Source organism: Cervus canadensis, chromosome 5, assembly GCF_019320065.1.
Source record: "Cervus canadensis isolate Bull #8, Minnesota chromosome 5, ASM1932006v1, whole genome shotgun sequence".
Taxonomy (NCBI): Eukaryota; Metazoa; Chordata; class Mammalia; order Artiodactyla; family Cervidae; genus Cervus; species Cervus canadensis.
This window is the reverse complement of record NC_057390.1, coordinates 50,477,141-50,500,723: the sequence shown is the minus strand read 5'-3', so window position 1 is coordinate 50,500,723 and position 23,583 is coordinate 50,477,141.

The following is a 23,583-nucleotide window of genomic DNA, read 5'->3' as shown; positions in this document are numbered from 1 at the left end:
AACTGTGGCTACTTATGCTGTGGTTACAATTTGGTCATCATGTGGTTAACTTTTTTTCCAATCCAGTGGGGATTCCAGTATCTACAAGACAGTTCATAGGATATGGCTCAGAATGTTATCTACAGCCCTTGAGAAGAAACCATAGAGCCTGTTTCAATAGCTCTTGTAAGATCTTCTTTATTTTAGAATCTTTAAGGATACAACTTCTGTTGCTCCCATTTCTATTATCTACATGACACGAAATGAATGTTTTTCTCTTTCACCCTACAATGCACCAACTTTGAGTCCTTTTCTCACCAGAATCAGACTCACTGTGCTTCCAGTATTCTTCATGCAGCGTATTTTCAAGCTATACCACCATCTTCCTTTGTCAATAGGTTTTTTAAACATAATGTTCTTAGTACTTTGGATAAGACAATTTGATTTATGTCATCCCATAATACATTGAGTTGGCCAAAAGGTTTGTTTGGGTTTTCCCATAATGCATGAAAAATCCTAAAGAACTTTGTGGCCAACACAATATATATATATATATATATATATGTTTTAATCAATTAATTGCACATGACACTACTGAATGGTCTATGCTATGTCAGGGATTCAGTTGTTATGTATTTTCTGTTTGAAGATCTAGTTGTCTTTCCATCAGACTGAGGGAGTCATTTCCTAGGTAGGTTGATAAGAAGTCTAGGGGTCCCCAAGGAGAGAGTGGTCTGGACTTCTCAAGGAGGAAGAAAGGACAAACTTTATTTTTCCTTTACATTTCTTAGGATTATATATGGATAATGTATTCTGCCTGAGGACAGTCTCTGGATTGAACCTTCTGGCTAATCCTGTTATTTTAAACTGTAAATTATGGGAGTAGGTCTGGTGAGCTCTTTACAACCTCCAGACACTCTTTGGATTCATTGGAGAGTATATAACTCCATTGCTAACACTAGCAAGTGGATACTCTTTCTACCCCCTTCTGATGTCTATATCAGAAGCTTTCTCTATCTCCTTTATACTTTAATAAAACTTTACTACACAAAAACTCTGAGTGATCAAGCCTCTTCTCTGGCCCTGGATTGAATTCTCCTCCAGAGGCCAAGAATCCCAGTGTCTTTTTGCGGTTCAGCAACAACATTTCAAAATCTTACTATAACATTGAAATATGTAGAATAATATGGATACTTTGTAAAATCTTAGTTTTAATCATGTCTAGAAAAATTTTGTCATATAAGCTTTTATTTTCCTGAGTGTGATTTGTACAATTCTGATTTCAGTTTGAAATAGATGTGATCGTCCCAAGTTTCTCTTTGTATTTGAATATCTTTAAGGACTGACTTTAATTGCAATGAGCATAAATTTCAATGGTGAGCTTACCTATTAAAAAAAAACAAAACAAAACAAAAAAAAAACCTTTTTTTCCCAGTGTTTAGAGGAGAGCAAAGAATCTGTCCTTCAATGCAGGAGCCACAGGACAGTCAGGTTTGATGCCTGGGTTGGGAAGTTCCCCTGGAGAAGGGCATGGCAATCCACTCCAGTATTCTTGTCTGGAGAATCCCATGGACAGAGGAGCCTGGTGAGATACAGTCTATGGGATCACAGAGAGTCAGATATGACTGAAATGACTTAGCATATTTGCACATAGTAAGAAATACAATGCCATTTAAAAATTCTTTTCAAATTCTTCAATCATTATCAGAGATAATTTACTGCCTATCAAAAGTAACTGTTTTATTCTGGCCTCTTCAATACTTCCTTGAATTCACAGTCTCTTCAGGGAAACTGATTCATTCATATCAGTTAATTCTTATATCACAGATGTTTTTAGGCAAGAATAGCAGTAAACTGCAATATCTCTCCTCCTGTGGCATTTATGTTCTAAAGGGAAAAACAAAGACTAGACAAATAAATAACATTTGTTCAGGAATAAATAAAACAGTTTAAATATCTTTGTTACCAGACTCAGGAAATGGGAAGAGAACTGGAAATGAGAAAGATAGGTTAATGGAGGTTTCTCAGGGAGGGTGACATTTAAGCAGATACAGGAAGCATGTGTAGGAACTAGTCACAAGAAAGCTAGCTAGCAAAGCAGCACTGAGATAATTGATATCAAGGCTGTGAAACTGGAGAAAATTCCCTGAGGATGTTGGTTCAGGTCATTCCTATCCTTTGAGTGATTAGAGTGAGGGAGCTTGGAAGTCAGCCCTTTAAAATGGGCCAATTGGCTAAACTGTGCTGGTTCTGCCACAGATTCCCATAAGATATTGTTAGTCTTCAGAATAAGGACATATGGGGACAGGGATTCATCTTTGGAGAAAACCTCCCTCCTGTTCCAAAGTCTTCAAACAGAAGCCAAGTAACATATCTGCCATAGAAAAGAACTTCCATGCATCTCACTATCTCACACCATAATCCATTACTTTCCTCTAAGTTGAATCAAATTGTCCTGGTCACATATTTTTAACTGTTTTATACATTCCATAAACACTATTTAATTTATTTTTTAAAAGTCTTAAAAACCAGTAGGTGTAGACCCATTCATCCCTTCCTCAAGCACTGTCAAAGGATCACCACTCTTAAACACATCTTGCAAGTTGTTACCAGTATTAATTTATCCAATGCTTAAGATGTAATTTTTATGTTGTTTTTTTAAATTTTATTTTAACTTATTTTCTCAACTATTTTAGTCAGTTGCATGTTTCACTACTTAGACAGGGTAATTCATTCACAGTTGTAATCTCAGGAGCACTCTTAAGAACGTCAAGTTGAGTATCAGGTTTACTACACACACCTATCTCTCTCTAGGGCTTATCATCTGATACACCTTTTAAAAACATCAAAAAATCCTCATCTACTCTTACGGATCTCTTTCCAGGGATCAGCAAATGAACTTTATCCCTCCCAAGTCAGATTAGCAACATTCTGTCTCCATTTGCAACCACTGTCTGCCCCACATATGAAACATGTAAGAAAATTGACTACAAATCCTGCTGACCGTGTCATGGTTCCCCTAGATCCTCCAGCATATCTTATTTCTGTAGAAATCCTCAAGTGCTGCTGAAACAAATAAAGGAATACACTGTGGAGAGGCATCAGCACAGATAAAGAGGGAGATTTGTGGGTGTGAGATAGAAAAATAGATGGCCCCTGGACTGGACACCTGGTGCTTGTCAAGTGGAGTAAAATTGAAGCTTTATTCTTTTATCCATACACACTCCAAGGACAAAGCTGGTAACAGAAGCTTAGCTCTGTTGAAGTAAAAAGATAAGGTGACCGCTCCTGAGGTCAAGGAAAACTTCCCTGTCTGCACATGTGCAGGAAGAGTCCTTGAGGGTCAAAAAACGAGGTGGCTTTTTTGGCCACCTTATTATAGTGGCCCCATAATAAGTGTATGCATACACCCACATGCAATGGGATCCCTCTTAGCAAAAATCTGCACATGCAGGTTGGGGAGGGTCTTAGAACAGTCAGGTGTGAAAAAAGAATAAAAAAGGTAATTTGCCAAAGGTAAACAAAGACCTGGAAGGACTGTCCTCTATAAGTGATTTAAATCACCTCTTTACTGCACTCCTCCCCCATACTCTTTTTTTCCAGGTGTGTATTTCTATCTTGCTTCAGTCTTAAATAAACAAACTGTTTTTCTGCCGTGGTCTCCCATTGTGTCACGCTGAATGTTAAGTGAAGTGAAGTCGCTCAGTCCTGTCCGACTCTTTGCGACCCCATGGACTGTAGCCTATCAGGCTCCTTCCCCCATGGGATTCTCCAGGCAAGAGTACTGGAGTGGGTTGCCATTTCCTTCTCCAGGGGATCTTCCCAACTCAGGGATCGAACTGGCGTCTCCCACATTCCAGGCAGACGCTTTAACCTCTGAGCCACCAGAGAAGCCCAATAAACTTTGTATCTATTCTCAAAGTTTTTGTCTCCTTTAAACAATTTTGCTTTCAATAGGGGTAAGAGTCAGGGAAACTTTGCTTCTAGCCCGTAACCCTTGGTGGTTTAGTAGGTAGGAGTCCTGGTTTTTATCCAGGCTACACAAGTTCAATTTCTGAGTAGGGGAATAAGGTCTCCTTTTATCAGGATCACTCGTTGCTGTTTCTCCAAGATTAGTTGGAGTCATCTACAAGATTTTCCCAATTAGCAAAGAAGAGGGTAGCCATTATTAATTGGGTATTTTGAGTTTGGTTAATGTTACAAAGCTACTTACTATATTTCTAACTGCTAAAAAATGCCATATTATTGAGTCCCAGAACTGTTTGAGCTATATATATAGTAATTTATATTAATATATATTAAGTATTATCAATTATTATTAATTTATATATTAATATATTGATTAATATATATTAATATATATTAATTATATATGTATATCTATATTTTTTGGGGGGGGTGAGAAACCCTCTCTTTTCTGTCTACAGAGAGTGCTAATGTATGTTCTAGCAGGTTCATGGGCTACAGTAATCCCCAAAGCAGATTTTTTCTTTCATGATGCATAATATTTTCCTTCAGAGAAACTAAACATGTATTTCCTCTCATAATTTCCTATAGAACACACAATTTTGTTTTAGACTCACATTAGTGCTCACAGTTGTCATCTAATTCCAGAAACTTCCCTAAATTCCTCATGTCCTTAAAGTTTCTCTAATGAATAAAGGCTATTTTTAATGAATATAGAGAAATCTGGAACCATTTCTGTGAATCTCCTGCTTTGGACTTATTCTTGTCAGATCTGATTGCATGCTAACAGGACATGTTAGAATTTAACCTCTTTTTCCTTTTCAGGTGTTATATTCATGGAGACCTGGGAAAATATTGAAAAGCTAAAGAACAAGATCAGTTCGTGTAATTCATGAAATCTTAACTTATTTTTGAAGTTCAGTGACTCCATAAGAAAAGGAGAAAAAAGCATTATTTTAAGTCAATCTCAAAAGTGTAGGTGTTAACCAAATTGTATATAAAGCATAGAAACCCTTCTCTCCTGATTACTTCAGGAAAGAAAATAATTGATCTTTCTTATTCCCAGATCACATGCTCTATTTGATATTTATAACACATAGCACTCCAGGAAAATTACTCAATATTTTAAATTTCTGCTCAAGGTTGGCATCTTGGTTTTGAAGATTTGTCTTCCTCAGATGCACAAGTGGACTCTTGGTTTCCCCTAAACACATACATTCTATAAATAATGATAAATACATTAATATCTAGGTATTTATGATTTTCTAAAATTAAGTACCCCAGCTCTCTTGGTGGTTCAGCAGTAAAGGATCCATCTGTAATGTAGAAGACGCAGGACATGAGGTTTCGATCCCTGGTTTGGAAAGATCCCCTAGAGGAGGCCGTGGCAGCATACTCCACAGTTCTTGTTGGGAAAATCCATGGATTTAGGAGCCTGCCAGATTACAGTCCATAGGTCTGCAAAGAATCAAACATGACTGAAGCAACTGAGCAAGCAAAATTAAGTAATCATCAAAAGAAAAATAGGAAAAATAATAGTTTCCTCATATCTACAAAATTTTATTTTATTTTATTTTAGTAGTAATGTGTGTTAACATAGTATTAAATATCTACAGGTCACATTTATATCTGTTTGCCAATATCTTAATAGATGTTGTGTGTAACTTTCATTAGCTCTATCTCAGCTTAAAGTCACTCTAAAAGTTGATAGTTATGATTAATTTTAATGCTGCAATGTGTAATGTTGATAAGAATACTGAATAGGACCTAGAATAAAATCTAGCAGAATACTCCAGAAAGTGACTCAGACTGAAGCTTCCTTGCTTAAAAAAAGAACTTGTGTGCTTTTAAAAGATGACTGATGTACATATTTTTTTGCATTTCACTTGATATAGAATTTCAGTTACAAGTTATAAAACTAGAGTTAGTATTAGATTCAGGCATGCAAAAGGACCTACTATTATAAAGAAGGAAATTATTTACTCTATCCTATCTCTGCAAAGCAGAAGCAGTGCTCTACAAAAAACAACAAGAACTTTTATCGTTTGCATAAAGTGTTCCAGAATTGTATTATAGATGTTTTATCAACCCAACTAGTTTATAAGCAACTGGAAGGGAAGAGATATGCTTGTTTTCTAAGCCCTTCTTACCTTGAACTACCAGTCCCAAATATCTAACAAAATAGGCACATGAAAATATGCTGTTTTAGTGGGAAGATAAAAGAGAACTGCATTTCTTTGGAAATATAAAATTCCATTATACCTATGATTGTCTGTTACTTTCATAAGATCCAGGCTTCCCAATCTTGCCATCTGCAAAATAGTGAAAGCAGGTTACTCAGGACTTTACCAAATGGAACTTTATTGATTAGCATTTCCTCCCTCCAAAGTATAATGCAATGTTAACTCTTGTTCTGAGCAGTAAACATATGCCCGCACTAGTTTCTAAAGGCCCTCAAGTATCATCAAAAGAATGTCAAGTTTCTGCCCATGTTTGAAATACATGGTAGTTTTCTATTCAATAGCTAATTGAATAATAAAAATAGCTAATTTGTTAACAATTTCAAGAAAAATAAAATAAACAGTTTTTTCTTTGTGACCCTTTTGTAATCAATCTTGTGGGCAGTCATACAGAACTGCAGTGTTCTAACAGATTCCACTGTCTCTCCCATTTATCTTCCATACCACTTCAGGTTTAGATTATGCAACAGTAATCAGTTGTGCACATCACCCACAGGGAAATCTTTTTCTAGCTTCTTAGACCTGTGGCTTGAAGTCCATGATACCAGTAGTTTAACTGCTGTTGTTCAGTAGCTAAGTCATGTGCAACTCTTTGTGACCCCCTGGACTGCAGGATGCTAGGCTTCCCTGTCCTTCACTATCTCCTGCAGTTGGCTCAAACTCATGTTCATTGAGTCAGTGATACCATCCAACTATCTCATCCTTTGTCACCCTCTTCTCCTCTTGCCCTCAATCTTTCTCAACATCAGGATCTTTTCCACTGATGCTGAAGCTGAAGCTCCAATACTTTGTCTACCTGATACTTTTCACATCAGTACTGGAGCTTCCACTTAAGCACAAGTCTTTCCAATGAATATTCAGGGTTGATTTCCTTTAGGATAGACTGGTTTGATCTCCTTGCAGTCCAATGGAATCTCAAGAGTCTTCTTCAGCACCACAGTTTGAAAACTTCAGTTCTTTGGTTCCCAATCTTTATAATGGTCCAACTCTCATATCCACACATGACTCCTAGAAAAACTATAGTTTTAACTATACAAACCTTTGTCGACAAAGTGATGTCTCTGCTTTAATTAAGACACCAAAATAAAATGATAGTATAATGCACTAGGCTTAGAACTCACAACCCCATTGCCATGGCTCCCCAAAACAACAAAATTTTATTAAATGTGTTTTTCATTGGATTGTTACCCAGATTTTCACTTTTACACATTTAAAACCATATTGTCTTACTGATAGCTGTAGGCCACTGATTGATAATTCACATTTTATGTCTCTTGAGTCATATTGTATTTACCGCTGCTTCATTTGATACATAAACTACACTAAATTTTATTATTCAATTTATTCTGGACATGATGGTGGGAATGACAGGGGAGAACAATAAAAATGCACTTAATGAATATTTTCCAAGATGTTGGGAACATCCAGATTCTACCACAAACAAGTTTAGTGATCCTATATGAATGTTATATGTCACTTGATAATAAGATGCCAAAGAATAATAGTAAGATTTCTGAATGAGATCAGGAAAGAACAATGTTTCTTTACTGAAGAAAACAGTACCATTGGTATGTATGCTGCTCCTATTTCTTACAATGTTTTAATCATTTGGTTTAAGTCTCTTCTACTCATAAGAAGTAGGAATATATACTTAAACTCACTCAATTAAAGAGGAATTTATTTTAAGGTTGTAAGTGCAGATGCAAAAACAGAATCTTATGGAGATACAATAGACCATACATAAATTGAAATGTCAGACAACATGAACTCTCATTTCTCAGCACTGAATGATGTCTTGTCCCTATTTTTCTATGCATCTCCTGAAGTTTCTATTGCCACAACAACTAGCTTTTTTATGGCTTATATTTACCTATAATCACTATGATTTGAAGTTTCCTAGGTAGCTCAGTGGTGAAGTATACATCTGCCAATGCAGAAGACTCAGTAGAGGTGGGTTCAATCCCTGTGTCAGGAAGATCCCCTGGAGTAGGAAATTGTAACCTGCACCAATATTCTTGCCTGGAAAATCTCATGGACAGAGGAGACTGGTAGGTTGGCTACGGTCCATGGGGTCACAAAGAGTCAGATGTGATTGAGCACACACACACACATACACACACATATGTACACACACAACCATGACTTGTTTGACTGTTAAATTTACAAAACTTTTAGTTCCATTTCTCGTGTTACCTAGCAATCTCTCAACTTCCTAAACTTAATCTTGAAACAAGGATTGGATTGAAGAGATTTATCACTTTTTAAATTTTGAGCATTAAGTTGTTGACAGGCATATGGATGATTTCTTTGAGTTAGTTGCCCAGTTCTTTTCTAATAAATCACATTTTTCTGGTATGCAAAATGATATTTCCATCTCAGAGACTATAGGCTTGCAAATATACTAATTGAGAATGGAGAATGTAGGCATCCAAGAGCAGGTGTCACTCTATTTAAGTCAAAATATAATTCTTAAAGTAAAAAAATAAAAGAGGACCATGATGAACCAAGAGAGTAAATAAAAAGTATAATTCACAGGAGTTTGTGATTAAATGATATGAAGATTTTAATAGAAAGATGTATTTAGAATAACTTAGAATTTTAGGTTTGTATTAATATGTGAATGATGATGTCATTTGTTGAAATAAAGAATGTGTAGATAAAAATAAATTTAGGGAATAGATTAGGGAATGACATTGAGTTCAATATTTACAATGGACTTTTTTTTTCCATTTATTTTTATTAGTTGGAGGCTAATTACTTTGCAATATTGTAGTGGTTTCTGTCATACATTGACATGAATCAGCCATGGATTTACATGTGTTCCCCATCCTGATCCCCCCTCCCACCTCCCACTCTACCTGATCCCTCTGGGTCTTCCCAGTGAACCAGGCCCAAGCACTTGTCTCATGCATCCAACCTGGGCTGGTGATCTGTTTCACCCTAGATAATGTTTGATGCTATTCTCTTGAAACATCCCACCCTTGCCTTCTCCCACAGAGTCCAAATGTCTGTTCTGTACATCTGTGTCTCTTTTTCTGTTTTGACCATCAAAAAGAATTCATTTGAATCAGTTCTAATGAGATGGATGAAACTGGATCCCCTTATACAGAGTGAAGTAAGCCAGAAAGATAAAGACCAATATGGTATACTAACACATATATATGGAATTTAGAAAGATGATAATGATAACCCTATATGCAATACAGTTGACTTTTAATGATGGCAGAATACTGAAGTAAAGATATTTAACTAGCAGTTGTATATAATATACTTACGTGCTTAGACAGTCATATCCAACTATACCTGGGCTAAAACAATTTGTCTATGAGAGTGAGATTAAAACCTGTGTAATTAAAAATAAGTGTATTCTGCAAAATTGTAGATATTGAAGAGTGCAGACATCTAAGCAAAGATCCTAGGACAACTAGTTTTTAAGAAGTTGTTAGAAGAATGGAACCTCAAAAAGAATACTAAGAAAAAATGACAAGAGCTAGGCAGACAAATAAAAAAAATAATATATTAAAGCTGAATATAATATTTAAAATTACTTATGGTGAAACAGTGGAAACAGTGGCAAACTTTATTTTGGGGGGCTCCAAAATCACTGCAGATGGTGACTTCAGCCATGAAATTAAAAGACACTTACTCCTTGGAAGAAAAGTTATGACCAACATAGACAGCATATTAAAAAGCATAGACATTACTTTGTCAACAAAAGTCCATCTAGTCAACGCTATGGTTTTTCCAGTGGTCATGTATGGATGTGAGAGTTGGACTATAAAGAAGGCTGAGTGCCAAAGAATCGATGCTTTTGAACTGTGGCATTGGAGAAGACTTTTGAGAGTCCCTTGAACTGCAAGGAGATCCAACCAGTCCATCTAAAGGAAATCAGTCCTGGATATTCATTGGAAGGACTGATGTTGAAGCTGAAACTCCAATAATCTGGCCACCTGATGAGAAGAACTGACTCACTGGAAAAGACCCTTATGCTTGGAAAGATTGAAGGCGAGAGGAGAAGGGGATGACAGAGGATGAGATGGTTGGATGGCATCACCAACTCAATTGACATGAGTTTGAGTAAACTCCGGGATTGGTGGTGGACAGGGAGGCCTGGTGTGCTGCAGTCCATGGGGTGGCAAAGAGTCAGACATGACTGAGCGACTGGACTGAACTGAACTGATGGTTGCTCTAAACAAGAAACATCAAAATAGTAATGTCTTTTAAATAATGTAAATTCATCTCATAAATATTTCTAGAGCTTTCAGTTCAGACAGTTTAGGACTGGTTAACAAGGCAGCTGTATAAAATGTGCAAAGTCTAGGCTCTTCCAGATCTTTCCTGATGTGTGGCAATTATTCTCACAGTCCAAAATTATTTCTTGATATCTAGTGACTGCATTCTTTTCCCATAAATCTCTGTTTTCAGAAAACAAAATGAAATCCAAGTGTTCTACACATTGCAGTTAAAATCAATCCTATGCACTCTTCTCACTTCCATTTGAACACAAAAAAGAGATCAGAACTTTGCCTGTCCAAATTAGAGTGCCTCTTCTCTGGCATAAACATTCTATTCAGCAGGAGTTAATACAGATCCCAAGCAATCCATGTCCTCCAAGTTCCTACCTCACAAAGGTAGGATCATGTCTTTATTAACAGGAATGTATGATCTTGAAGTCTGTTTTCTGTGATATAACTAGCACAACTTGACCTTTCGTATCACCATTTTGAGAAATGAAGGAGCACTTCTAAACATTTAGGTCTTCCTGGCTAGGAATCCATTCAAAATGCCTGGTCAAGAGAAAAGTATGTGAACATTATTTGAACTTAGAAAATCTAGGAAATAAATGAGTAGATTATTTGATGACTTGCTGCCAAGGTCAGTGCATTCCCAAGAATTACAGCAAAATAAAGAATGAAAAAAGAATATTGGGTTAGATGAAAGAATCCTCAGTATATAGAAAGGGGGCCCTTGAATAATGAATAAAATCATAATAAAGAATAAAAACTATATTAACTATATACAGTATATCTTAAGTTTAATAAAATAATTAAGAAATGAAGAATTCTAATTTAGAACATGGAAGGGAGAAGAAGATTTATACATCTACCTTACTTCTGTGTCCAGTGACACGAGGATAGAATTTTGTTTTGAAGTATGGAAGAAGGCCTGTGGTGTTTTAGGTTGGCCAATGTGGAATAATGAACATTATTTCAAGAATAAGATAAATGTATGAGGAAACATGGGTCAAATCCAAATAAAGAGCTGAAAGAAATAAAGCAAGGATAAAGATACAGATAGCAACCAGGTAATACAAAACATTTCCTGAATGTCAGTTCTCTAGGAAAAAAAAAAAAAAAAGAGAGAGGAGAAAATCCCTATCTTCAAGGTATCTAGGCAAAAAACAGTGTGGAAGACTACCCTTCCAGAAAAAGTATTTTAATGTGTGTGAACTTCAACTTCAGGTAAAGAAAAGTCAGGAAAATTTCGAAAACATTGTACTTCATGAAGCACACTATATTGGCTGAAGTTGACACATTGCTTTTGAAGGCAACTCAAGACCTAATTTCCACATTTTAATATGAATATTGATCTATCTTGAGTTGGTAAATATGTTATTCTTCACCTGAATTAATTTCTCTTTTTAACCATCAAATAGAGGAGCCTGGGGGCCTACAGTCCATGGAATCTCAGAATAGAACACAACTGAGTGACTAAACACATATGCATTCAACCACTACTTATCCCTCTAGGAACAACCAAAAACCACCTTCTTATGAGACCTTTCCAGATCTTACTCACTGTGGATGAGTATTATTTCATTTTCTGTTCCCATGGTCCTGTAGTGATTAACAGGACTTAACTATTAACAGGATCTAACTTCTTTTCACATCATAGGTTCCCCAAGAGAGTAATCTTACATTACTTATTATTGTCACCTCAACTGTCAATTGGCAAATGTTGAATCCTGGAACATTAAGTCAAGTGGGCCTTAGGAAGCATCACTATGAACAAAGCTAGTGGAGGTGATGAAATTCCAGTTGAGCTATTTCAAATCCTGAAAGACGATGCTGTGAAAGTGCTGCACTCAATATGTCAGCAAATTGGGAAAACTCAGCAGTGGCCACAGGACTGGAAAAGGTCAGTTTTCATTCCAATCCCAAAGAAAGGCAATGCCAAAGAATGCTCAAACTACCACATAATTGCACTCATCTCACATGCTAGTAAAGTACAACTCAAAATTGTCTAAGCCAGGCTTCAGCAATATGTGAACCATGAACTTCCAGATATTCAAGCTGGTTTTAGAAAAGGCAGAAGAACCAGAGATCAAATTGCCAACATCCAATGGATCATCGAAAAAGCAAGAGAGTTCCAGAAAAACATCTATTTCTGCTTTATGGACTACGCCAAAGCCTTTGACTGTGTGGCTCACAATAAACTGTGGAAAATTCTGAAAGAGATGGGAATACCAGACCACCTGACCTGCCTCTTGAGAAACCTGTATTCAGGTCAGGAAGCAACAGTGAGAACTGGACATGGATCAACAGACTGGTTCCAAGTAGGAAAAGGAATATGTCAAGGCTGTATATTGTCACCCTGCTTAATTAACTTATTTGCAGAGTACATCATGAGAAATGCTGGGCTGGAAGAGCACAAGTTGGAATCAAGATTGCTGGGAAAAATATCAATAACCTCAGATATGCAGATGATATGCCATCCTTAAGGCAGAAATTGAAGAAGAACTAAAGAGCCTCTTGATGAAAGTGAAAGAAGAGAGTGAAAAAGTTGGCTTAAAGCTCAACATTCAGAACATTAATATCATGGAATCTGGTCCTATCACTTCGTGGCAAATAGATGGGGAAACAGTGGAAACAGTGGCTGACTTTATTGTTCTGGGCTCCAAAATCACAGCAGATTGTGATTGCAGCCATGAAATTAAAAGACATTTGTTCCTTGGAAGAAAAGTTATGACCGACCTACACAGCATATAGAAAAGCAGAGACATTACTTTGCCAACAAAGGTCCGTCTAGTCAAGGCTATGGTTTTTCCAATGGTCATGTATGGATGTGAGAGTTGGACTGTGAAGAAAACTGAGCGCCAAAGAATTGATGCTTTTGAACTGTGGTGTTGGAGAAGACTCTTGAGAGTCCCTTGGGATGCAAGGAGATCCAACCAGTCCACCCTAAAGGAAATCAGTCCTGTACGTTCATTGATAAGACTGATGTTGAAGCTGAAACTCCAATACTTTGGCCACCTGATGCAAAGAGCTGACTCATTTAAAAGACCCTGATGCTGGGAGGGATTGGGAGCAGGAGGAGAAGGGGATGACAGAGGATGAGATGGTTGGATGGCATCACCGACTAAATGGACACGGGTTTGGGTGAACTCTGGGATTGGTGATGGACAGGGAGGCCTGGCATGCTGCAGTTCATGGGGTAGCAAAGAGTTGTACATGACTGAGCGACTGAACTGAACTGAACTGAACTGAATGTTGAATATGGGACCTGAATTTCAATCTTACCTCTCTCACTGACACAGAGAAGTGACTTCTCCTGAGCTTTCGGAATCTAAAAATTGGGTCACATTTGACTCATTTTTCTGTAAGTTTGGGCTATTATCTAGTTAAGAATGATGCAATGACTTATCAGCAACTGCAGATACCGTAATAAACATGCTGATTAAATGATGCTTGCTCAATTCCAATTTCTATTACTTAAAGCAAAAGAAGCTGAAGGCAGAAGACTTAGCTTCATTTGAAATTGAAAAGAGAAGAAATCTTTGAATAAGGATTATACAAAATCCCAGTGAAATAACCTCTGTCCTTAAATTGGTAGAAGGCATTGGGCTGTATACATGGAAAAACATCACATAAAAAAATGGAAAGCAATTCTGCAAAGCATTCAGGCCTTTCTGATAAACTGTAAACTCCATTCATACTATGAAGTCTTAAGTCACCACCAGTGAACTAGCAATCCTCTGTGTGGCTGATTGTTTTCATATATACTTGACATGGTGACTTGCCTTCTTGGTTATTTATGAAAGCAACACATTACATGCCATTTCATTGTAACAGAGTGAAAAATAGGAAAAAATCTTATCTTAAGGACAAATAGAAAGTTTCTATGTAGAAGGGAGATGTGCTCTTCTGTACTCACTAACTTCAGTTGTGTGTTTCTTAGGGACACTATGAACCTGTCAGACTCCTCTGTTCATGGAGATTCTCTAGGCAAGAATACTGGAGTAGGCTGCTGTGCCCTCCTCCAGGGGATCTTCCTGACCTGGGATCGGAACTGTGTCTCTTATTGTCTCCTGCATTGACAGGCAGGTTCTTTACTACTAGCACCTGGGAAGGAAGGCAAGAAGGAAGATATGAAGGATTTAAATAAAATAAACTCTATTCTGAAATGTAATACATTGTATACTATACTCAATGAATTTCTGGTTTAAGCCATGCTTCTTTGTTTGAGACACAGATGGAAGTCTAAATGATATAAAGAAGAATGGGATGTAGTTTGGCTCCCAAGAAACTCATGACCTACAGAGGGAGACAAATAAATCAACATATTATAATCATATCAATACAAAACACCATAGGGTGTGTTTCTTGAAGTGGAAAGAGGAAATGCAACCCAATTTGGGACTATGGGGTAATTTTCCAGGAGGATAATGATGAGTATAAGAGATACATCAAAATAGAGACTAGACATGGCAGGTGTAAAGGAAAAACCTACACTTTTTTATTTCTGTATAGAGAAAAGCCCAATTCTTCCTTATTATGTATTTCTTCCCTATGAGTTTCTTTACTATTATACTCACATAAAACATTTAACTTTTAACACTTCTGGTCACCAGATGTCTCTGTGAAACCAGTTCCATGTACTGAAGTTTAGCTCAATTCTTAGATGCTCTACCCTGAGAAAGCATCAGATCCTATGAACTAAGGGCTCAGTCTCACAAGCCTTTCCTTTTTGTCCCCCCTAGCAGTTCAGAGGTCAATCTCAAGCCCAGGTTATTATCTGCGCTTCTCATCAGCCATCTGCAGTGGGAGGTTCCAGTGACTCTCTCTTTGGGTTCAGTTAATTTGCTAGAACTTTTTCAAGGATCACGGAAAAACTTGTGTTTATCCATTTATTAAAAGATATGCTAAATGATAAAGGTGAATAACCAGATGAACTAATACCAAGTGGAAGATATGGCAGGGTCCTGAGAACAGGAAATTCTGTTCTTGTGTAATCAGAGTCATCCAGGATTCCATGCAGAATCAATTCATTAAAACAGAAGATTCTCCAAGTGTTCTTATCATTAGAGATTTGTAACAGCTTAAGGAGCCCTGCAACAGGAACTGGGAGTTGAGACCAATATATACAGTTTCCATTATCTCACAGAAGATAATTCAGATTAAGTAAAAATAACCAATAATATTCTGAGAACTTACTATTTGCTTCTTGGGGTTCCAAAGCTTTAATATAAGTTATCTAAACCAATCCTATTTCAATAACAATATTTTGAAATAAGCAGCATAAGTATCCTTCTTCCAGAAACAGGCAAAGAGAAATTGAATAACTTGCTTAAAATCACATAGCTAATAATATATGATGATTTTTCAAATCCATGCCATTTATTATATATAAAAATAAATATAAATCAATCTTCTATTGTTATAGCCATGCTTTCCGGGAAACAGACTTACTCAGAAGGACAATGCAGATAGTGGGGTGCAGTTTATTAAGCCGGCGGGCCCAAGGCAGAGTCTCCTCTTAGCCAAGGACTCCGTCTAGCATTTGTGAAAATCTTTTATACTCCATGCGTACATGTCCAAATCCACCACCTACCCCATGTGTACGTGTCCAAACCCACCACCTACCCCATGTGTACGTGTTATGTGTTCAAACAGTCAGTAATCAATAAGCCCGCAGTTACATTCCAACCAGTTAATAATCGATAAGCCTGTGATTACATCCTGATAGATACGGAAAGAGTTTATGACCTGTCCGGAGACAGGGGTGATTACGGTATGCTTCCTCTTAGGCAATGAGTAACCTGGATGTGATCTTCAAGATTCCCCTGTCTGGAGGGGGTCTTATCCTTCCATTATCATTCCCACAGGCACTAAGCAGAGAGTTCAGAGTCCACTGGAGAGGCAGCCGAGCACGACCAGCACGGACAGGCCTGAGATGGAGTCCAGGCCCTATGAATTCCTTCTTCACTATTAATATGAACTCACCACTGGGTTGGGAAGATCCGCTGGAGAAGGAAAAGGCTACCCACTCCAGTATCCTGGCCTGGAGAATTCCACAGACTGTATAGTCCATAGGGTCACAAAGAGTTAGACACGACTGAGTGACTTTCATTTTCACTACAAAACTCTTTTTTTAATGAAATGGTAGTTAATTAGAGTATATGCCCTTCCTTCTCTCTTATATATCTGAAGAATATGGTCATCCAATAGAATGTTAATGGAGGTAGAGTTGAAATCCATTTTCACTTGCTTGTAGATTCCTTCCTCCCTTCCTCCCTTCCTCCCTTCCTCCCTCCCTTCCTCCCTCGCTCCCTCCCTCTCTTTCTCTTTATCTCTCTATTTCTGGCTGATTCCCTGGAACCCGAAAGCTGAGTAACCCAGGGAGTATTAGCCTCTTTCCTTTCACTCTCTCATCATTGACTTCGGACCACCAGGTTCTGGTCCAATAAAGGACCCACAAGTGGTACCCAGAAACAGGGACCCTGGTACACGTGGCAAGATTCAGAAGGAGTGACCCCCAGGGCCTACTGAGGCCGGTAAGTATTAAAACATGGGTCAATTAGCTGGAAAGCCCTCTCACTTTTATACTTTACTTCAGCACTTATTTAAAGTTCAGGGATTTTTGGTTTCATGCCAGAGAATAGAGACTTGCCTTCAGACAGTGGTTGAATGTAACCCTTGGTTCCCTAATGAAGGTAGTTCCAATAGGTTTCTGGCCCCAATGGGCTCTTATTGAAGCCGTGATTCTGCCATTACTAGGTAATTCTAGCCCTCCTGATATTTGGCAACAGGCAGAACACTTATTACGTGGATATGAATTAGACGATGATACCTTACAAAAGGCCCAATTAGAACAACATAAGATATTTCAGAATTTTCCTACTAACCCTGCTCTGATTGCTCCAAGTGCTCCACCCCTGCCAGCAGGCACAAATCCCAGTCTCTCCCTTGATAGAATCTAATGATTTTGGCAACAACTCCCTTAAGACACCTTGTAACATTAAAACCTACAACACCTTTCTGAATAACAGTAATTTACCCCGTTTGAGACAGAGGCTGTCTGAATTGCTGGCTTTGCAATCACAAGTGTCTGAAGCTGAAGTGTTTTTCTGCCTTTCCAGTTTTAAGAAATGTTGACGCTCAAGGGCAAATAATTCCTCAATATGAAGGTATTAAATTTTTTCACATTCAACAAATGAAAAAGGCTGTAACTATGTATGGCCCACATTCGCCTTTTACTAGAGAGATTCTAAATGCTATGGCGTCTTCTATTGGAACCTTTATTCCCTATGACTGGTGAATTTTATTAAAAGCTCTCCTTAAACCAGGAGAGTATCTTCAATGGACAATGTGGTTTCAAGATATAGCCAGAGATCATGCTAACAGAAATGCCCTAGCTGGCGCTCCCCAAAACCATATTACTTTTGAAATGTTAACTGGCACTGGACAATTTGATGCTATAGAAGCTCAAATACGATGCCCTCCTTTGTTGCATGATCAATTAAAAACAGTGGCCCTTGAAGCTTGGGATTGAATTACTCCTCAAGGGGAGCCTACAGGTAGCTATATAAAAATACTGCAGGGACCTAATGAAACGTATGCTGATTTCTTAGCTAGATTAGAAACTGCTATTTCCCATACAGTAATTAGAGAAGAAGCTAAAAGGCAACTAGAGAAATGACTTGCTTATGAAAATGCAAATCAAGTATGTCAAAGGGCTATAGCCCCAATTTGTGAGACAGGGACTATTTTTGATTATTTGAAGGCTTGTCGCAATATAAGATCAGAAACTCAAAAGATGCAAATGCTAGCTAAAACAAGAAAGGGAAATGAAGGATGCTTTACATGTAGAGATAAGAACCATTTATAAAGAGACTGCCCTAAGAAAGTTTAAACAAAACAAAACAAAAATCTGCCCTCGCTGCCGTAGAGAAATGCATTGGGCCAGAGTGTAAATCTAAATTTGATACTGAAGGGAAACCTATTCCAGGAAACTCTAAGCAGAAGACCCCCCAGGTCCCCTTCAACAAAAACCACAGGCAAATTCCACCTTTTCCCTCAAACCCTCAACATCCGGCAGTGCTGCCGTGGATATACCAGCCCTAAATGACTTTCTCCTTTATCCTCAAGCAGTCCCCTCTACAATACCTACTGGACTTTTTGGCCCCATGTCCCCACAGGGGGCAGTGAAACCTTCGGTCTTTCACTTGGCCAATCTAGTTTGACTTAACAGGCAGGAAGGCCAGGGGTCTCCAAATGGAGAAAATAGGCTGCAAGTGTCAGACATTTTTATCTCTCTAAAGTGGCAGAGGAAACAAAAGAGTGATATTTCTTTTTTCTTTCTTTTTCTTTCTCTATACAAATTTAAAAGAAGGTTTCTCTTAAAATACTGTGTTGCCGTAATGACACCTGGTTTCACTTGAAGTTAACTATTCTCAAACCTTGAGCTAACCAATGCGTTTTTCTTATGGAAATGTATATTAGTGAACTTTAGACTCTTTTTTCAAGTAGGTTCTGCCTAAGACTCAGAACCAACTTGACAAACCGGTTTGTTTTTCTCATGCAAATGTTCTCTTAAGCTATGTTAATGAAACTGTATTTGCTTGGAAAACTGCCTTTCTTCAAGATTCTTGTCAATAATTTTGTGGCCCTAGACAACTCACCTGGTTCCAAGGTTATCTCAAAATGCATGTTGTGGATGAGGGGCCTTGTGCTATTCTCTTCAGTTTTGAGACATTTCCTTTCTCTAATTAGCAGACTGCTGGTAGTTATATGACATCTGACTAGAGACTAGCAGGGGGCCACTCTTTTTGCCCCCTTCTGATGCCTATGTCAGAAGTATTCTCTATCTCCTTTATACTTTAATAAAACTTTATTCAATTTGAGAACACATTACAAACTTCTACCAATTTCCAATTAACTTTCTAAAATATTTTCGAGAAATTTCATTTCATTATCCTTCTGGTAAGCTGTGGAATTTCTTCAAAAACACTGAATTTATTATTTCTTGCATTTCTTTTATATAGATGGGACTAAAAACACCAAAGCTTCATTCTGGTCTCTTAAAAGATACAAAGTCTTTTACACTAAATTCCATTCTGCTCAACAAAATGAATTATATGCTCTTATTCAAGTTATTTGCCTACATCCTTACCCCATTAATATAGTCTCTGACTCTATATAATTCAGTTTTTGTATTAAAAAATATAAAAACCTCCACCATAAACTCCTAGTTGTATTAAAACAGACAATGGCCCTGCCTATATTTCTAGACACTTTAAACAATTTTTACAATCTTTCTCTATTAAACATATTACAGGTATTCCTTATAATCCACAGACACAAGACATAGTCGAATGAACACATCACACACTAAAGTTACAAATAAAAAATTAAAGACTGGGGAATACACAGGTACACTACTGTCTTCCTTATCTAAAGCAGACTTAACTAGATTCCAACATTAAGATATTTTCTAAACCTATAACTATTGTTAATACAGTTTTATTTGTTTTAAATTTTTTAAACCTACCACAAGGAAATATTTTAACAAGAGCAGAAAGACATTTCGAGGAATTGAAGGACACTTCTCTTCCTCTGCCCATTTGGTATCAAGACAGGTTCAATAATCAATAGAAATCTGGGAAATTAATCTTATGGGGAAAGGGATATGCTTGTATTTCCCCAGATGGATCCAACAAACTTTTTCCTCAGAAAATTCGACCCACGGGGGCCCCCAGCATTCAAAATGGAGACGAAACAACAGGAACCCCAGGAGGAAGAAATTCCAACACGGGCCATGGCAGCTCTAAAGATCTCCAGAAAGCACCGCCCTCGGCAGCATCAACCCTGTGACCTCCCCTCTTGGGGATGGATAAAAACCCTCACTAATAAAGTTAAAAATCTGATTTCTCAACAGGAAATGCCTTAGAGTCCTGAAAACCTTCCTATTGCTATGCTGATCTGTGCGACTCCCCGCTAGAGCCAGATTCACAAATCAGACTTAACTGAGCTTACTTACCCAACCCCCCTTTATTACAGATCATAAAATGGACGGAGAAAAGACCTATCATATCAACCAATGACTCCACCCATATGCCCCCTCCCTGGAAGCCTCACACCCTGGGGAATAGGGAAAACTAATTAACATTTCTCTAGGCTATGAAGTCCTTCCATTGCCTGGGCCCAGGAAAATTATGCATAAACGTCGGCCGACAAACTCGGGTTTTCATCCTGCCTCCAAAAGAAGACTTTCAGACATTGCTGCCCTTTCTCTATCTGTGAACCATGTTTACTACCGAAACTTTAGGGAAAGAGTTAGGGAAAGAACAAAAAACATTCTATATTATGCTGCTTAAGTGGCTTTAAAGGTTACTAACACTACGTTGAAACATTACCATCAGAAAGGACTTCTTGGCTGGCTGGACGGTAGAATGGCACCTCCTCCTCCTTGAATCATCCTCAATAAACAAATTGGGCCTGAACAAGGGGACATTTAGAAACTTGCTGCCAGCACTGAAGAACTTGAAACTCGGACTAGACATTTTACAGAGACCAGTTGCAGTCATAGTAACTATTTCTTTTGCTATAATCAGTCATATTTTATACATAGCTGTATCCCACTTACAATTTAATCTGTAACTTGTATTAATTGCCAATTTTGTATTACTCCTGTTCAATTCAGTCATAGTACTTACAACTGGGAAGAAATCAATTTCATTTACACTACACGATAATGCCTCTCTGAATGTACTATTACTGAAAAAAAAAAAAAATCTTTGAAACTTTTTCTAAATGTCTGCCCTCTTCCACTAATTTGGAAACTTTAACTGAACAAATTATCCTGTCGACCCACAAGGATGGTTTCAAAGTATTACCCACAGCATCAGGTATAGAACTGTAACTTTGGTGATTGTCTTGATAATTGTTATTTGTTGATTATCATCGCCTTTCTATAAGGTTGGTTAATACTAACCAAACTCATTTGGTCAAGACCTTTTTTTTAACAAATATAATAAAATAGGGGGAATTGTCAGGATGCATTTAACAGGAGGCTTCCTGTGTGCTGTTTTGGATCTGTCAGGAAACCTTTGGACCTTATTAATTCCTGAATATTCAGGAATTAAGAGGAGAGGCATGCCTTTCCTGGGGTTGAGGAATCCAGGCATTTCCTTTGTTAGTTTCTCATTATGGTGATAAGTATCCTCTTTCTCTTTAATAGGAATCTCCTTGTGTTTTTTAAGTCTGGAATTTTAATCTTTATCTTTGCTGTGAATAACTACCTTGTAAGACAGTATATATGCACACATCATGTTGATTAAAACACCTTTGCTCCATCAGAGCTTTGGTCCCCGTGTCTTTCTTTCTTTCTTTCTTCCTTTCTTTCTTTCTTTCTCTTCCTCTCTTTCTCTTTATCTCTCTATTTCTGGCTGATTCCCTGGAACACGAAAGCTGGCTGTGTAACCCAGGGAATATTAGCCTCTTTCCTTCTTTCACTTTCTCATTGTCGGCTCCGGACCACCAGGTTCCGGTCCATTAAAGGACCAATACTCCAGTATTCTTGCCTGGAGAATCCCATGGACAGAGGAGACTGGCAGGCTACAGTCTATGGGGTCACAAAGAGTTGGACAGGACTGAATGGATAACACTTTCACAAAATTTCACTTGTTAAACTATATCCTAAAGGGAAGTATTAAAAAAAAAGCATCGTTAGTGTGCTTACATAATTTTTTTAATGCTAGACTACATGCATACTTCTAAGCACTATACATCCATTTTAATGTTTAAACAACTATTTTTCTTAAACTGTAACTACTTGCTTTATGAGACATATTTAAACTCTTCAGATGTATTAATTAATTTAGTTATCACAACTATTTTTCTTTGATATTATTATTATCCTCATTTGATACCTGAGTAGACTTACCCCAGTAAGAGTTAATTTACCTGTAAATTCTTATACTTAGAGCTAATAACAGGAGTGTTTGAGTCTTATTTTTCTATTTTGAACTTGTTTTCTTAATAAGAAATTTGGGTTATAAAAGTTTTTCCTCTGTTATACTAGAAAATTTGTTAACAGCTTCTATGTTCTAACAGAAGTTTTGTGTATTCAGTGAAATGATATAAATTAACATGAATCTTTGCATTTAAATATTGTACATAAAATTTTGATAAGAAAGTATATTTATGTTAGATGTTATAATCTTATCGCAAAATACAATAAATAAAGAAGGCTCTAGGAAATTTAGAAGTGATGGACATATTCAGGGCATAGATTGTGGTAATGGTTTCATGAATGTATGTTATCTCCAATATTTTCCTGTTATATGTGTGATATATGTATGTTTTTGTGTGTCAATCATACCTCCACAATAAAGTTGTTTAGAAATAAAATACATTATGCCAAAAGTCATAACACATTTTTTACTCAATTTGAAGGAAAGTATATAAATCTCTGAAATATCTTATATAAATTTATAAATTTAGAGTACTGAATGGTGACTGCAAAGACATTTCTATTCCTCTATTATAGGTACAGGTAAAACACACACACACACACACACACACATTTGGAGGCCAAATATGTGGAGAAAAACTTTGTTTTCCTTAATTCCAAAGTTTTCACTAAGCCCTTTTTATTTAATGGCAGCACTTTTCTTTCTTTGCAAATTTTATTTGCCTCCACTTTAATTTGGATTATTCTCTTTACCCAGAATGCCCTTTCCCCACTACCTCCTTTTGATTGACAGAATACAGCTGAACCTTTTGTACAAAGAGAATGCTAGTTGCAGGTACTTAGCAATTAACTCATTGCTCTGATTTCTTTTTAAATGAAGAATTCTAACTTGCCTTCTACTCTGAACTTTACTTTCATGAAAAGTTCTGAATCACCTCTGACATTCTCTTTCTCCTCTGTGAATGCTGCTATACTCTTTCCTGTTAAACACAGTCTTTCTGAAATCCCGGATACCACCATGCTGTGTTTTACAGTTGTCAGTTTACTTACTAATATCCCTCTACTAGATTCCTTGAATTTAGACAGAGTCACATTTGTTACATTTCTAGAGTAGCATTTTGTGCTTAGCAGATACTCTGTAAAAAGATGTTCAGTGACATGAAATAAAAAACTTTGAATACTTTGAAAATCCTCTAGTTATGGT